At 40.2% G+C, this 16936-nt stretch overlaps 1 long non-coding RNA gene across 1 annotated transcript in view; it reads left to right on the top strand.

Moving 5' to 3' along the window:
- LOC117504477 overlaps nt 1–16936 on the top strand; it is a 757689-nt gene that overhangs the window by 187335 nt on the left and 553418 nt on the right. The gene's annotated exons all lie outside the window — the stretch shown is intronic.

The following is a 16936-nucleotide window of genomic DNA, read 5'->3' as shown; positions in this document are numbered from 1 at the left end:
TGAAAGATTGAGAAGCTGAAAGAACTTGTTTAGGTTGTTCAATTTGATTTCAGAGATTTACAAGACATTTGCATTACTGTATCCAGACGCCAAGATGCTTGTATTTTGAAACTGTTTGAATTGTTGGCACTGATGAATATTCATCATTTGAAGTGGTACATGATTCTTATTTGGCAGAAGCTGTAGACTGTACATACACTGAACAAAAATGTAAATGCAACACTTGTAGATCTGAGACCAGCCACCCGGACAGCTGATGCAACAACTGGTTTGCAGAACCAGAGAATTTCCGCACAGTCAAACTGTTTCAGAGAAGCTCATCTGGATGTTTGTCATCCTTATTTGAGTCGTGACCTGACTGTAGTTCATCGTAACCAACTTGAGTGGGCAAATGCTCACATTCGATGCCATCTGGCAGCTGACTAACTCTAAGATGTGTTGCACTGCGTGAGGCAAACGGTAGTCACAGCAGATACTGACTGGTTTCCCAAAACTGAACATTTCAGGGTGGCCTTTTATTGTGGCCAGCCTAAGGCACACCTGTGCAGTAATCATGCTGTCTAATCAGCATCTTGATATGCCACACCTGTGAGATGGGATAGATTATCTTGGCAAAGTGCTCACTAGCACATTTAGACAGATTTGTGAACAATATTTGAGAGAAACAGGTATTTTGTGTATATAGAAAATGTTTTAGATCTTTGAATTCAGCTCATGAAAAATGGGAGCAAAAGGTTCCCCCCCCCCCCCCCCCCCCCCCAGTATATAATCTGGACAAACCTTGTGTGATGTCATCCGTAGCATTTCTATAGAGCCAGAACTGATATGAAGCCTGTATCTGGGCATTGCCATGTTGGCAGCACTTATTCTGCAAACATTCTGAACGTCATAGCAAGCAGTAATTTACAAAAAAGGTTCTATTATTGGAGTTTGATGTGGCATCTACACCCACACTGACAACATACACCATTTTTTATGTAAATTTATTTACTTTGAGTGTGCAGGTTGAGTTGTAACAAATTGCAGTTTGTTTGTTTTTTTGTTTTTTTGCAGGCACAGTGATGAATAGCACTTTCTAATTCTATTAATCAGTCAGTAAAATTAACCATTTAATTTCATCAAATTGAACACATTTACAATGGTCTGAGAGCATCATCAATGTTTGTCTAAATGCAACAAGTATTTTTTATTTATTTTTTCTGCATCTTGCTCTGGGAACATTTAAACGAATCCAGTTCCCCTTTGAAGCCCTCTATGTAGAAAAGAAATGGACAGATTTAGTGTGATGAATCACACGAGTGACAAAAAGCCTAGTTTAGCTTGACAACAAAAACTGCAACACTTTGTATCTCTGTTTGATTGTGATCCAGTTAGCTTTATAGGACTTCAAACATTAGAGGATAAACCATGGTGAGAATTAATCAACACTAGTGAATTAATAGTCATAAAAAAGGAAAGAAGGTTTAGTTAAAGTAGCAGGCAATTACTTTTAAAATTCATTCCAAACACATGAGGAAAAGATGACAATTTAATTGGCAAGTTAGATTTGATATTGTACCTTTTGTTCAGTGAAAGTAGACATAACATAATGCCACCTTTTTGATGTTCAGGTTTATAAGTAACAGAGGCTGTTCACATTAAGATACAATATATTTGATATTCATAACTATGGTGATACTTCTCCAAAGTAAAAACTCTGGAATAAATTGTAGTTTACATTTTATGTAAACTTGCTTGTATGTTTATTCAGCAGGGAAAGATTTGATCAGAATTTTGGACCAGTAATGCACATTTAATAATAAATGCCTGATTTCAAGTGAATTTTTATTTTTTTTTTTAACTGTAATAAATTATCCACGTCAAAACTCTAACATAAGCTAATGCTACTACACGCGTTTCTTAAAAGTAGATGTAATAAGCTCTGAAATAATGTATATTGTAGCTTTTTGTAGATACATTGCATTTGAACATTTTTTGGTATCTGCCGCTTGCCTATAGAGGGTTTTCAATCACGTGACCGATTTGCTGCAGGACAGGTGCCGTCTCCATTCTGGATTACAAGAAGGCTGGCGCGTGATAGAAAAATGGAGAGAGTGTACGGTTTATTATGATGCTTTAAATGCTCAAGATAAAGCTATTTATCGTGATAAATGTGTAGCAGTTCAGTGGATCCGTATCTTATACCAGATAGTGAATTTAGTGGTGATGTAACAAACTGGTAGACTGTCACACTGCGATATTGTGAACTAGGAAGCTGCTGACCAGGTCTGCCTCACCGGCCTCCTGCAGAGCATCACAGCAGAGCTCTGAAAGCAGAGGTTGTCTTAAAGTCCTGAGCGATTTCTCTCACCAGGCGCTGGAAGGGCAGCTTGTGGATCAGCAGCTCGGTGCTCGAGGACCACAATGTAAAGCATCCATATTGGAAGCATTCTTGTTATCCTCAGCAGTATTTTTTATGTATTCTTATATAATTTTATTGCCAAATAAAATTCTGGGAGCAGTGGATTTCTGGTAGTGGCGGATCTCTCTCAGCGCCACGGTGCCCTGAGGCTTCTTCACACCGACGTTGAAGCTTCTGCAGTTGTTCGCCAAATGCACGTAGTGTATCACAGCAGCCACCGCGTCATAATCCAGAATGGCCACAGGACACAAAATGACGTGACTGATACGTCACATGAAAACACTCTATAAATGGATAAAGGGGTGGAACGTGGGTGGCTCAGTGTCCAAACAAGCTAAGCTAACATGCTAACCTCTGCTTGTGTGTTTATTAAACTACCCTTTTTTGTGTGTGTGTGTGGACAGTTAGGTGGTTCTCACTGACATTAAATATGTATTCAAAGGGAAACGGCGCCACTTTGGCAATAGCCTAAAATCATGGAAAATGAATAAATTAAACAAAATTTTATCTTTTTGCACTAAATCTCAACCAATAGTTGTTCCATAATAAAATGTATCGTTCTTGAGTAATATTGTCTAGATGCATGTTGTTTTATAAGGGAAGAGTTTGTAATTATTCTCAATTACTATTGTTGCTCCAGCATTTGAGTCAAGACAATTTTGTTTCACTGGCGTCTTTGACTAAAGCCGTTACCTGGTAGTTTTGCCAATGACAATTTTGCTGCTACATTCTAGTAATCGCATCTAAAATTCAATTTATTTACTAGTTGCTTGGCATGAACTGTGACAAAGCTAAGCCATAGATTTATCTATGTAGTGTAGATTTGGTGATCTCTTTGACCTACTAATCTCGTGAGTTTTATATCATTTATTACGCCCAAATGCTGAATCTCGAACCTGCACTTTTGGCTGCTGGTGAAACAGCAGCCTATAGTTGATTCTGTTTCACACCAGAAGCGACTGAATTTTCTCAGCCAGAATTCTCAGCTGCTGATGGGATTGAAGCTGAAGAAAAAGAGCTGACAAGTAACAAGAAGTAACTGTTTTTAAAGGCCACCTGCTTTCAAAGTGTGTATATGTGCACTTGTGCTGTCCTTCCTCTAATTGACCAGCTGCGGCTACGTGTTCTGCTTCCTTAAAACCCCCATTGATCCTGTTGCAGATTCACAACAGGCCTTATTGCTTTGATGTACCTTCAGTTCCAGTCATCCATATCCCCTCTGAAGAGGAGACGGGGAAGAAGGTGGCGAGTGCGATTGGAGGGTGAGGACGATTAGAAATGAGGAGATGGAGACATCGAGAAGCAAGTCTGGTGACATCTTTGTCTTTATAAACCTCTGCTGCAAGAATCAATCAAACCTGCTCATGTTCTTGATCAGATTTGATACACTAGAGAAGAAATCTTGTTTCCGAAACCCGTTTGATACAGGAATCAATACGTGGATGTGGATAGAAATGTATTGCTGTAATGAAACAAATGATTTCCAATTTTTGCAACATGTGAAAAATCCCGAACAGTTTGCATGTATTAAAATATAAAATGCTTCTTTAGTGGAAACATTTGCTCCAAGGGACAAACATGAACATGTTTTTTTTTTTTTTTTTTTTTTTTTTTTTTTATCTAATTATGAGGCTTTCTCGGGGGGGGTTAAGTGGTCGGACATGTTTCTATGTACCTCTCTGACACATTTTCTGCCTCTTTGTGTGTCTGCTGAAAGTAGAAACCTTGAAAACAGAATTGCGATTGCCTTTTGCCGCGGGCTAAGGTCACAGAATGTGGCGTGTTCAAACTTGGCTGGCTTTGAATGCACGCCTAAGCACACTTTCAAGGTGGAAAACTTTTGAGTCTTGGTTAACAGAATTCAATCTGCATTACAGTTGCTGCAAAGATGGAACTTTGCCAGATGCACCCTCTGAGGTCTTCTTGTGCTCTAATATTATACAGACTTTGACCTTTCTTCTTCCAAGTCTCTTCCCCAGGTTGTGGGACAGGGTCAAGGCCATTAACACTGGCTTAATAAGGTGCTGTGCCCAACGCTCACAGGTCCACACGAGATCTGAAGATCCAGAGTCAGCAAGGACAGGCCTTGTCAGAAAATGTATATTATTCTCACCATTTTTGACGCCTATTACAGGGTAGTCGGAAACCTGCAAGAATATATTTAACCTTAATTTTTCACTTTTGTAAGCTATAAGTAAGGCATGCCTTGCATTTTCTTGGGCTGAGGTAAAACCAGAGGCACCACATAGGAACAAAGTAGTACTTTAGGAACCCATGCATCCATTGTCTGTATCGCGTATCGTCACCAGTAAACTATGGGGGTTCATTTATTGCCTTATTTTGCTAAGACTTGCATTCTACCTTACTTCAATTGTTGTAACTGGGGTAGTGTTAAAAATCAAGTTAGTGTAAAGCAGACTGGTGCAGGGGTGGTGGACAAGTGGTGCAGAAGGTTTACAGTTCAAACCCTACCCCTGCTACATTTCTCCATGCAATGTGGAGTTGCATCAGGAAGAGCATCCAGCACAAGTAAAACTTGTGCCATATCAATTTTGCAGAGCCACCTTGAACCTGCTGTGGTGACCCCAAGTGAAAACAAGGGAGCAGCTTCAGTTTTACTAGTGTAAAGCAAACTGGACAACCTAAGTAGTAAATAATAAATGCATACTTTGCAACACAACCATGTCGTGTTGATTTTCATTTTGCTGGCAGACGGCAAGCGGAGAATGTCGTCCTGCTGTCAGTCACTGCTCCTTCATATTTCACGTTCAGTCTGCACCCGTTAAAGACGAGTTTAGGGACATGAAGTTTGGGGTTCCTCAGGGATCCGTTTTAGGCCCCCTGCTTTTTTTCCCCTCTATGTAGCGCCTTTTGGGAATATACTGCGGCGCTTTGGGATTTCCTTTCATTGCTATGCTGATGACACTCAATTGTATATGATAATAACTGCTGGTAATCTCACTCACATAAAATCTTTGGAAGATTGCCTTGCATCAGTAAGAAGTTGGATGTCTAATAACTTCCTACTTTTAAATTCTGACAAGACTGAAGTTATGGTTCTTGGTCCAGCGAGGTATCGGCATAAATTTGATCACCTAGCACTTAACTTAGGTCTGTGTGTTATACATCATACGGATAAAGTGAGGAACCTTGGAGTAATTTTTGATCCTATGTTGTCCTTTGATCTCCACATTAGAGACATTACGAGGACTGCTTTCTTCCATTTGCGAAATATAGCGAAGATTCATCCCATCCTGTCTATGGCTGATGCTGAGACTTTGATTCATGCATTTGTCTCTTCTAGATTGGACTATTGTAATGCTCTGTTTTCTGGCTTACCGCAGTCCAGGATTAGGGGTCTTCAACTGGTTCAAAACGCTGCTGCCAGGCTTTTGACACAAAGCAGAAAGTTTGACCACATTAAACCCATTTTGGCATCCCTGCACTGGCTTCCTGTTCCTGCAAGATCAGATTTTAAAGTACTGTTATTAGTTTATAAAATCGTTCATGGACTTGCACCTCCCTATCTGGCTGACCTGGTAAGCCCTTATGTACCAGCTCGGGCCCTGCATTCTCAGGGTGCAGGACTTCTGTGTGTTCCCAGGGTGAATAAAGTCTGCCGGTCACAGAGCTTTCTCCTACCGTGCTCCAGCTCTGTGGAACGATCTCCCAGCACACATTCGGCAGTCGGATACTGTGGAGATTTTTAAGTCACGTTTAAAGACTCATTTGTTTTCTCTGTTTTATCATTAGTATTAAGTGTTTTTATTCTTGTGTTCTTTTATGGTCGTTTTTTTTGTTTTAAATTTTTCATTGTTTTTTGTGTGGGGCGCCTTGAGATTTTATCGTGAATTGGCGCTATATAAATTAATAAATTTGAAATTTGTTTACTTTCCTGCAATACACAGGTCGTGCAAGTGCGTGAATCAGTCATGCTCATGTCAATGGGCTTTAGCCGTAGTTGACTAAGTAGGTTTAGTAGACTAAAAGATTAGACTGCTTTATGAAACCGGGCCCTGGACTCTAACCAGTGACGTAAGCCATTTTATTTAAAAGGGACAACACATATTAATGAACAGTGTAAATATGTCAGATTATAGCCATGGGCTAATTTCCATCTGTAGTCCCTGACAGATTGAGTTAAAAAAACAAAAGATGTCTTTGGTACTCCCTCTTTGTGGCGAATTCCTGGGTGTGCAAAGAAAAACTTGTTTTGCTAGTGCTGCAACATATTTCAAATCATGGCATCTTTGGCCACAAAATGGTATAGTCTGACGTAATGACAAGCTGCTGTATACTTAACGTGGTAACTTAATTCACACTCCAGAGAACAATGTGGCAATAAAGGTGCACACATTTAACTCTGAACAGAGTTACAGAGCAAACAATTTCATCTGTTCAGTGGCCACAAGAAGCAGTTCGTTGTTGTTGTGGTTTGCCTTTCAGCTGCTCCCGTTTGTTGAGGGCTGTCACACTGAATCCAGCACAGACCCACACTGGGATTTGGTACAAGTTCTACCTGGAAAAACGAGAAGCAATTCTTTGTGCCTGGTACAATGAATTAATTATCCCATTGGTCCTTGACATGCTGTTTGCATTAAAATTAAGTCCCTTCAGCTGCTCCCTTGTTTGCACTCAGGGTCGCCACAGCAAATCCCAGGCAGGAATAATGCGCAAATTAAATTAATTTTGCTTATAAGAAACAGTAGGACCATGTTTCAAAAATAAATGATTCATGGGCCGGTGTAACTTGGGGCCCCCTGCCACTTAATGAAGCATTTCTTTACTTATATTTATAGTCCACAAAATACAGTACTCAGATGAGGTACACTACTTGCATTGTGAAGGAATGTGTGCTGTGACACTACGGTCACTTGGCATGCTTTTCTGGTCATGATCCAGTACGCAGGTCCCCCGCAACTGGAAAAGGCCAAGGGGACGTCCACATATCACCTGGCTCAGACAGATAAATGGCTACTTTCAGGAGGTGAGGACGAAGTAGTGGCCTACGTGGGTAATCGATACCCAGCAGTCCCGCAGTGTGGGTGCAGTGATGCGTGGCACCGGCACACATTCTCAGATCTAACCTGCATGCTGACATGTCTGCTCACTGGGACTGCAGTATTTCAAACAAGTGATTAATTGTATGTTTTGTGGTGCCAGTGATTTATGTTGCAGATTGCCCTTGTTTGTTACTTTTTAGGTCTGTAGGTGTATAGCTGATGATTAGACATTTTGTATCACAGAATTGGAATTTATTGTGCTGTTGATGCATAAATTTTGATAATGCACCAAAATGGATCAAATCTAGGCTTGCATCTCGGATGCATCGTCTAGCAAATTGTAGCTGAACTTGCAGGGCTGCTTTTTAAGAAAATCCTCCTCTGTACCACTTCATCATGAAGCTGTATAACTGAGGATACAAAATGCAGAACACGCAGTGCACAATTTGTCCAATCACAGCCACAGAAGCCTATAACTTCTTCTGGTTGGTCTGGGTGTCTCGTTGGCTTTCCTCACTCTTCTCCGTCTTGCACAGTCACTCAGTTTTTGAGAACTGTCTACTCGACACAGATTTACCACAGAGTGCCATACTGTTTGTATTTCTTCATAACTGATATAAGTCCAAAACATGTTCAGTGACTGGGGAATGTTCATGTATCCATCCCCTGACTTTTCTGAAGAAAGCTGGCAATAAGATTTACAGGTATTATAACAAAGCGTTCTATGATTTGCGTACTTATGCAACCCATCATCTTGGCTTTTGTATTTTTAATTAATTTTTTATCAAGTTGTAGAGATTTGCTTTCAGTGTGAGTTTAAGATAATTTTAGAAATGTTTGTTTATTTTAAAAAGGCAAAGAAATTAAAATGGATGAAATCCCAGTTGTCCCAATACTTTTGGAGGGTGCTGCATGTCTTATTGCACATTGAGGTTTAGACTGACATGAGAGTTGATGCCACCATTTCTGCCCAATCCCAGTGCCGTCCTTCTGTCCAACCACTTCACCCTTTGCCTTTAGTTTGCCCATTTACTCGTACATTGTAAGCAGTTAAGCTTCATCTGTGTGTGGACATCTGTTTTTGTTCCCCAAAGTGCTGCAGGTACGTGATGTTTGTTTGTTCATTCTGTCGATCTGAGAAAAATGAGTGAGGTGTTGGGGGAGCCTGTAAACATGCAGTTTTTAATACTGACTCGTGCTCACTTTTTTCCATGTTCTGTAAAAGTGTATACGGCATCCTACAGCCTGAGTGGCTACATTATCTAACCCTGATATACCAAATGATACCAACGGTGAATCTAATGCCCAGCCGTGACAGTAAGGGCCCCTGCACACATAGTATGACTAGGTACAAATCAGGGTGAATCACGTCGGAACAGTACGAGCGAACCATGAAAACATCGAGCCGAAGGGCAGGCATGCATGATGCCACTGCCCCAGTTTTGTGCACGCGGGAACACAGTGTGAGAATAAAAATGTGAAAATAAAAAATACATCCCACCCACGGGATTTGTACCTGCACTTTCCAAATCTGATTGCCAGCCAGAAAATTTACCACTGAGCTACTATCGCTGTCCTGTAAAAGGTGCGGGAAAATGCCTGATATCAAGGACACTGACGTATTTAAAAAAATAAAATAAAATAAAAAAACACACACCCTATAAAAACACTGCATGCTATTGAATCCCTCTTATCAAGCGGGCAATACAAGTATGATCCGTCTGTTCCTCTCTAGATGACTCATTGTCAGACGTGCAGTCATGAAATGACATGAATGAGAAGCAGGGCGCTCTTATGTCCACATCTGCTGGCAGCGTGTCCAGTCGGCCCCGCGTGCTCATGTCCTGCCCGACGGCAAGCCGCAGGACATACACCGCATCACCTGGAACAGCTCACGTGGGTGGTGTAACATTCAGCTCGTCCGCTGTGTTATCTGACCATCCGTTTCACCTGGAGTAACCTGGCAATGTGCGTGCACTTGCTGTACCCCATTGCAACAGCAATATATTTTATGTATGTCCGCGGGAGGACAGCAAGCATACACACGTCAGTGGACAGTTGTTAGTTCATGTCTGTCCAAATACGGTACGTGTCCCCTAGCCATAATGTCCAGAACCACAGATCTCCACAGCCGCTCCTGTGGGTGGGCACACCCCATCAGTTCAGTGCACACACCAATGTGTCACGGTCTGTTTACAAAGCCACACTCCTGGGGGTACTGAGACAAATTTCACATCCAGCTTGACAGTGATTGTCTGCTGACTGTTTTTGTGTTAACAGCGTGAATGGCCACATGTGCCAAGTGAGTGGTGTTAGATGGTCATGTGTGTCAGCTGGAATTTGGCCGACACCTGCGGCGAGAGGGTTCAGCCGCTGGTATGCGCAAATAGTTGTAGCAACAGGTGTACCAGCTGTTGGAGGCAGCTACGATTCTACATGTATTGCATATGATTCTTGCTTCTTGTGCAATTCAACCACATTCGCACTGTGTGTGATGGGGCCGTAACATCTAGACAGGATTTGGGATTCTTGTACCCATGAGTGTAGACGGTCAGGTTTCGCAATGCTTTTGCCTGAATTTTGCTGCTTATAACAAACTTTTATCAACATATTGTCTGCAGATTCTTGGAGGACCAGTTTGGGCCTGGAAATAAGAGATTTGATTTGGGGGTTGGATTGAGTCCAGTTTTTTTCTTTCACTTTTTTTGGGGTCTTTGCTGAGATATGTGCTTGTTTTTCGTGGGTGAATGTTGCCCCTGATGTCTTTGGCTCATGTGTTGTATACATGTATAATTCACAGCTCATATCTTGGTTTTCTTGAATGAGTTGACATTGGGTGACATTTTTGTGTATGTTGGTGAGACAAAACAAAAATTGTTGTTTGGCAGAGGATATATGGAACATTTCTGCATTTTTCAGCCTCATGTTTTATGGATGTTGCGTGTCTGCACCCTTACATTTGCATCTGTAGACATGAATTATGTCCCATTTGTCAAACCATCTACATTGATGGAGCCAGCACTTACACCTAAATAAATATTGTACGGTTTGATATCCCAGCCCTTAAGTTTGTAATGTAGATTATGTTTGAGTTACTTAAATTCACTACAAATGTTGTTCTGTCACATGAGTTCTGAGTGCACTTGATCAAAATTTGAAATGCAAATGACAAAATCCGTTTAATGCATTCATCCCCATCCTGCATGTTTAGCACTGCAGTTTGTTCGATAGTGTTACTTTTGCAAGTTGCTGCATTTTTAATGTGGATTTATTTTCAACTGAATTATTCAGTGCATGGTCAGCAGCAGGGGTGACCTGGAATCCATCTGATGGGCAGAGGGAGCACAGGGCTATGTCTAAGTCAGGAAGTTTGAATGGGCTGGAAAATGCATACTACAGCACTATTTGCACTATGGGTTGAGTTTTTTGTAAGTGTAGTCATGTGAAAGCATGAGCTGCAGAAATATTTACTACTGGATGTGGTATCTATGTATACAGTTTTGTAGAATTGCAGTATTGTGATCATTTACAATGTGTGTATGTATGTATGTATGTATATATATATTACCTTTTCATCTATTTGTGGATCTGTCCATGAGTCTTGTTCCGTATTTTCCAGACTGGTGCACCAGAGTATTAGTAACGTGTTCAAAAATGTGTCACAAAGAGGGAAAAATGCCATATATGTTGCACTGGTCTATAAATTACATTTTATTTTTGATATCTGATGCTGCTACTACAACAAACAAAATGAATTTAAGTAACACTTTATGGATTTATGTGAACACTGTTTTAGCAAGCAGGGTAACTGTTACAGAACAAGGCACAAAGAACTCAAAAGTAAACTGGTTCTTGTTACCACTGAACAGACGTGCACTTTTAACCTCCTGAAGTGTAATTGATCCACTTAACTCCTATATTTTAACTCCTATGTCTTTTTCAAGCATTATGGTTAGCCTTACCTTAGCCTAGCTGTTCTTTGTGTTGCTGTTCTGGTTTTCCCACAAAGTCCAAACAAGTGGAGTGCAGAGTCATATGAATGCTATTTCCTCTATTTGTTCAAGATTGTGGTCTTTCAGGTTGAGAGTAGAATTTAATAATTTTACTCTTCTCTAAGATTCAGCAAATCCTTCTCATTCAGGTCTTTTTTTTTTTTCTTGCTTCCTCTTTCACGGTGCATTACTGCCACCTTCTGCTCTGGAGTATGGATCAAGCAGTGCCTCATTCAGACTCTTATGAAGGGAGCAGCCTGTCGTGTGCAGACGCTGCCATCATATGGCCATTTGACAATGCAGTATTTTCATTTGTAAGTCCAGGATGTATATCCTTTGTTAAACCAGGTAAGGTGTCACTGAGTTTAAAACTTCATTTACAAGAGAGATCTGGCCAAGAAAGCAATTCAGTTTCAAATTTTCATTTATATAGTGCCAAAGCTGCATCAAGGTGCTTCACACAATTAAAGTCTAACCTTACCAACCCCTAGAGCAAGCACACAGGCAACAGTGGTAAGGGAAAAACTCCCTCCAATGATTTGAGGAAGAAACCTCAAGCAGACCAGACTCAAAAGGGTGATCCTCTGTTTGGGCCATGCTACTGACACAATTAACAATACAAATATACAGGAAACTTTGGGAGTCCATGCTGGTGTACAGGACTGGAGGCATGCAGAATACTCCCACTTCTGGATTGAACCACACCTCAAACAGAGATGAAAATAAAAACAATCAGGCAAAGACAACAAATAAGGTATAATTTGTCAGCATTAAGCAACAATAAAAATAGAACACTAAGGTGAGCACCGGCCACTAGCCCTAAGCTTTAGTAAAAGACCCAGCCTTTAGAAAAAGTTGAGGCCGTGGCCCGCTCTTTACTAATAAATTAATTTAAAAGGGTAAAAAGCATAGTAACATACTATGCCAGTATGCTAGCCATACAAAAGGGAAAATAAGTGCGTCTTAATTCTGGACTTGAAAGTCTCTACAGAATCTGACTTATATTGACACAGGGAGATCATTCCACAGAACAGGTGCATGATAAGAGAAAGCTCTGTGACCAGCAGAGTCTGGGCCGTTACATAGGGTTTAATTAGGTCAGCTTGGTAGGGAGGTGCCAGTCCGTGAATAATTTTATAGGTTAATAGCAGAACCTTAATATCTGATCTCACAGGGACAGGAAGCCAGTGAAGAGATGCCAAAATGGGTGTAATGTGGTCAAACCTGCTTCCTGTCAAAAGTCTGGCAGCAGCATTTTGAACCAATTGGAGAGCCCTAATGATGGACTGCAGTAGACCAGAAAATAGAACATTGCAGTAGTCCAATCTCGAAGAATCAAATGTATGAATCGGGGTCGCAGCATAACTATCATTACAACAAAATAATACAAAACAAAAACTCCATCATACACCATAAAATAAAAAAAAATATATGCAGTTGCTATACAGTAAATGTTCAAGATTTTAAAAAATGGTCAGTCTTAAAAGTGATTAAAAGAAAACTCATGTACACTGACCAAGAGGGTCTTTTTCTCGATTCTTCAAAATTTATTTAAATTCCCACATTGTGATCAACTCTGACAGTTTCATGCCTTTCTGTAAATTATTCCAGGAGAAGGGAACAGCGTAGTTGAAAGCTTTTTTTGCCAGCTTCAGTTCTGACTCTGGAACATTTGAACAATATTGTGTTAGCAAAAGTCATGAGGATTTAGGTCCCAAACCATGTATGAACACAGATATGAAGGCATCAAACCGAGGAGCGCTTTATAGACAGGCAGGCAACGTAGAGGTGACATACAAAGCACGGTGATCCTCACGATTTCCATGCATCTTGCAGTATCCAACTTCTTTCGGCACTGATCAGATACATTTATAAGAAACAGGTCACCATAGTCCAGCAAAGGAAGAAATGACATCCAGTGTTTCCTTACCTTAAGGGAAAAATGGAATCACTTTGAAATGTAAGTCACAGGACCAGCCAAACAGGTCTGTGAAGTACAGTAAGTGCATCTCTTCCTAAACTGGTGGGTGGAATTCAGTGAAACGTCACATAGTGGTTGCACACCACAGGAAGATGTGCATCAATTCAGTTCATTCAAACCGTGCCAAATCACAATGCAAGTCCCACCAAGGATCTTCACAAAGGCAACTTGGCAGGCACCCCTGAGCAAGTACATAGGCAAGAGTGGTAAGGAAAAACTTTATCTGATGTTTTTGGTTTTAGGTAGAAACTTCAAGCAGACCGGATTCAGATGGGTGACCGTGGGCTCTGGCCAAACTACAGCCAAGAGCACAAAATCAAACAAAGAACTGTCAAACAGGCTAGACAGAGATGATGGCTCTCATCCAGGTTCTCAGACAGTCCAGTGACCACTGGGACCAATGAAGGAAAATAATAGAGGCTGCCCAAGTTACATCTGCTGCCGCCTAGTGGAGAAAAAAAATGGGTATCACAGAAAAAGGTCGTCATGACCCGCTCCACTACAGAGATTCACTTCTACTGACATAATACAGTCAAGTAGTGACTGGCAGAGTGGGGTATGGGGGTTAGATTTTGAGCATGGTCGCAGATCTGTAATTTAATGTGACCTTTGCTGGATTTGTTTTTGTAGAAGAATCAATGGTTGAGTGCCACTAACTGCCAGCAAAGCACATTAAAATGCTGCTTTGGCTGTTATGAGGCCGCTGTGTTTAACTCAAGTACACTCTGCATTTTGGAGAACTTTTTTCCCCATCAAAGCCATCAAAAGCAGAAGTTAAGACCACTTTCTTTCCATAGTGCCATAGGCTTCAGTTTATTGTGATAGTTAATTTTAATGGACTAACAGATACGTGAATCTCTACTGGGATAGAAATCCATCAGAGAACCATCAGCCCTTATTTTTACTATTTGTGCTGTAAGATGCTTTGTGGATAATGTTTCTATGCAAATAAGCATTTCATAATTGTCTGCTTTATGACTGCTGGGAACTTGAGTACAGAAACAAATGTAGGACATGTGAGACCATATCATTGTCAGGGTAATGATTAGCTCTGCACACTGACAGGAGTTTTAAACTTGAGTCTGTTCCTTGGTGGAATGTTGAACGTCAATATGTGTCATATATGTAGATCTTTGATGTCATAAAACTGATTCATGAGATTCCCATAAAGAGCTGTCCTAATCATAAACAATCACAAAATGTTAGACACAAAAAAGTTGATTTAATCACATCCAGAGCTGCCTCAAAATTAAATCAGACCTTCCTGAGCCAACAACGATTTATCCACAATATTGTATTAAAATGTGTATCCTAGCTATTTATATCTTTGTAGAGGAAACTGAAGTCTAAAGTTCATTAATAATAATAAAAAACTCAACTGCTGGACTAAAGGGATTTAAAACATGATTGACTGCTTTTAAACTAGAACTATTACAAACCAGGGCCTAGTTTCATAAGTCTAATCTTAAACTAAACTCAGACTAATTTTTTGTACAAAGTGTTTCCTTAGCTAAGGTTTTATGTTACCAGACTACATTTTTTAGCCTGGTACAGAGGAGGCAAATCTTATTTTAGTCAGAAAAAACTTCAGTGTCTTACCTCAAAACATGGCAGCTATCATGCGCTACTACTTGATGGAACACCCAAGAGCACCCCGACATCGTTTGTATTCCTCCAAAAGGAGAGCTTGCTTGCTCTTGGCCACAGTTGTAGCAGATGAGTGTCATGATGTTTGTGACAGTTCTCACGTTATGTTATGCTGACCATCGTGCGCACAAAAAGGCCTGACGGAAAGTGTAGAAGAAAATCAAGAGTGAAACTGCTAGGCTAAGGACTAAACATGTTCTGCAGTTCGTATGGGTTTGTAAATGTTAATAAAGCCATTTACAAAACCAAGGCTGGATAGTTCATGGCAATGACCAACCCGGAAGTAAACAAAACTGTTGTGCATTGGTGGTGTTTCTTGGCAATGGGGCTCACGAGGCCTTTATGACCATGAAAATCATCGACTGATTTACAAGTTTAGCTCTCAATGTGAAAGTGATTTGATGGAAAATGTTGGGTGACTAGCTATAGTCAACTAAGTTTTAATAGACTAAAAGATTAGACCTGTTTCATGAAACAGGCCCCAGCTTTATAAATAAAATCAACCAATAGAAAAGCACTTACAAAGAAAAGGCACTGGGCAATTCAAACTCTGCGTTTGCATAAGACGTTTTCAGGCTATGACGTTATTCCACATAATTACAAGTGATTAGCTAATTGGTATAAGCACTGAATCACAACTGAGGTCCTGGAAAAAAATGTTTCTCGGACAATTATGACATTTCATGACGCCTTTGTGATATCATAATGTCACTCAGAATATTTAGATATCCTAGAAATTTTTTTTTTTTTTTTTTTTTTGACACCCTCGACATTAACCTCTGATCTACTCCAAATATTACTCATCTGGAGGCAGTCACTCAAGAATAGCCTATCCAGTTGGGAGAAAATCTGCTCAATGGTTTTGGCAATACATTGGCAGTAATCTTACAGTAACAGAATTATAATCGGAGCAAAACATTTAATGGTAAACTAAAATTTGGCTAGATTTTGCTGTCACTGTAATTCCGTTACCGTGGAATCACTCAGTGGTGACTGTGAACCTCTGCACCATTATAGTACGTCTGAATTTCGGACAGACATAAGATTTTAACAATTGAGGCTTCCTTATGTTAATATTTAAAAATGATGTTCTTTAAACACAGTGAAAAGTAATTTCTACGACACGGTAAAACTAAAATAAAAATTTTAGTGTCTTGGTGGCTTTCCTCACTCGATGGCCACTCGCTTTTTGAGAAATGCCTTCTTCAGACGGCTTTACTATACAGTACCATGCTGTTTATAGTTCTTAAAGATTGACTTAAATGAAGTCCAAGACATATTCAGTGAGTTATAAATGTACATGTATCCATCTCCTGCTTTATCTCAATAAAACTGTTAAATTGATGATTGTTACATTATATCTGTGTGTGTGTGTAATTATGTATGAGATTATTTTGACTTTTACATTTTTGTTTCATAGATTAGTTTTCACTGAGGGCATAATTTTCTAAATTGTAATTGTATAATTCAAACATAGAACAGCTTAAGGGTTCAGACTAGAGCCCGACCGATATATCGGCCGGCCGATATTATTGGTCGATATAAGCCATTTTCAAAGTACTCTATCAGCTGAAATTTTGCCGACAGAACGCCGATAATTTCTCATAAACAGAACAGTTATTGAAATGTTTGTCGGCAATGTAAAATGTCCTTGCACCGTTTGTCCAGTAGATGGCGCTCTGACTCCATTCAACTGAGAGCTGCTTACACCCCTGCTTAAATGTGTTCATCACCGCCCCCGTAGTTCACCGTCACACTGCACTGATCGGCTGACAAAAGCGTACATGTAAGTTTATAAGGATGTTGTTTGTAATAACTTTGCGGTTACATTCACCCCACATTTCTCCTGTTTCAGTTCAACTCAGTTTGATTAACTCAGTTTATGTAGTAGGATCAGATGTATTTCACAACT

Source organism: Thalassophryne amazonica, chromosome 22, assembly GCF_902500255.1.
Source record: "Thalassophryne amazonica chromosome 22, fThaAma1.1, whole genome shotgun sequence".
Taxonomy (NCBI): Eukaryota; Metazoa; Chordata; class Actinopteri; order Batrachoidiformes; family Batrachoididae; genus Thalassophryne; species Thalassophryne amazonica.
This window is presented reverse-complemented; position numbering and strand designations above follow the sequence as displayed.